This window comes from Octopus bimaculoides, chromosome 9 (genome assembly GCF_001194135.2).
Source record: "Octopus bimaculoides isolate UCB-OBI-ISO-001 chromosome 9, ASM119413v2, whole genome shotgun sequence".
Classification (NCBI taxonomy): Eukaryota; Metazoa; Mollusca; class Cephalopoda; order Octopoda; family Octopodidae; genus Octopus; species Octopus bimaculoides.
Window position 1 is genome coordinate 4,300,565 of NC_068989.1, and position 815 is coordinate 4,301,379.

At 48.2% G+C, this 815-nt stretch overlaps 1 protein-coding gene across 8 annotated transcripts in view; it reads left to right on the forward strand.

The window, feature by feature from the left end:
• LOC106883685 (chitin synthase chs-2) overlaps positions 1-815 on the forward strand; it is a 132,240-nt gene that overhangs the window by 25,409 nt on the left and 106,016 nt on the right. For 4 of the 8 annotated variants that reach the window (XM_014934802.2, XM_052970378.1, XM_014934794.2 and 1 more), the window contains exon 1: positions 88-648. The exons of the other annotated variants lie outside the window; for them this stretch is intronic. The gene's annotated coding sequence lies outside the window, so the exon portion shown is untranslated. Of the gene's footprint in view, positions 1-87; positions 649-815 lie in introns of those variants that run through there. 8 annotated transcript variants of the gene reach the window in all.

Sequence of the window (815 nt, forward strand, 5' to 3'; positions counted from 1 at the left end):
GACGACCGACGCGGCGGCGGTCACGGAAAGGAGGCGACGAGGGCGGTGGGTGGGTGGGAAGGAAAGAATAGCGAGGATGCGAATGAGACGGGCGTGCGTCTGTCCGTTACGTTCGCCGTCGTCGTCGGCGCCACGCGTGCAGCCCCGCTGTTCTACCCCTTCTGCCACTGTCGGGCTCCGTTACATGTCGGCCGTACGAATCGGCACGGCCGTCGCAGCGCTTCGCAGCGATGGCGGTCTGGCATGACGGGAAACGGAGGATGAAGGGGCGCGCGCGCTAGATGGGGCCGAAAGAAGTAGAAGGAGCGAGAGAGAGAGAGAGAGATGAGGAGTTCACGTAGCGTGGTAAATTTACCATTATTCGACAGTTCCTGAAAGTGTGGTGCTCTGATTGCGATGAAGTATTGAAATCTGGCCGCTGAATCTTCAATCGAACTGATCGACAAAAAGGCCTTCAAGAGCCTAACTTCATAGCGAGAATGAAACTCATGCGATGATGAGTCAGAACATTTACAAGTCCGTTGTGCTTGCTGCAGTGATGACTGTCGCGTGGTCAACTTTGTGTCATTATGTAGAAATCAGCTGTGTCACGCTAAAGTCATCTTCTGCTACTAACATCAGCAGGTCTGGAGTTTCCCAGAAGAAGAGGTGAGTGATTCTTCCTGAATTATCAAATTACGACCAGATTGAATAAATAAATTCGATTGTTTGAATTGGGGACATTTTATTCCATCATTGCCCCAATGTCACATGATCAAGGATATATATATATATATATATATATATATATATATATATATATATATATATATATA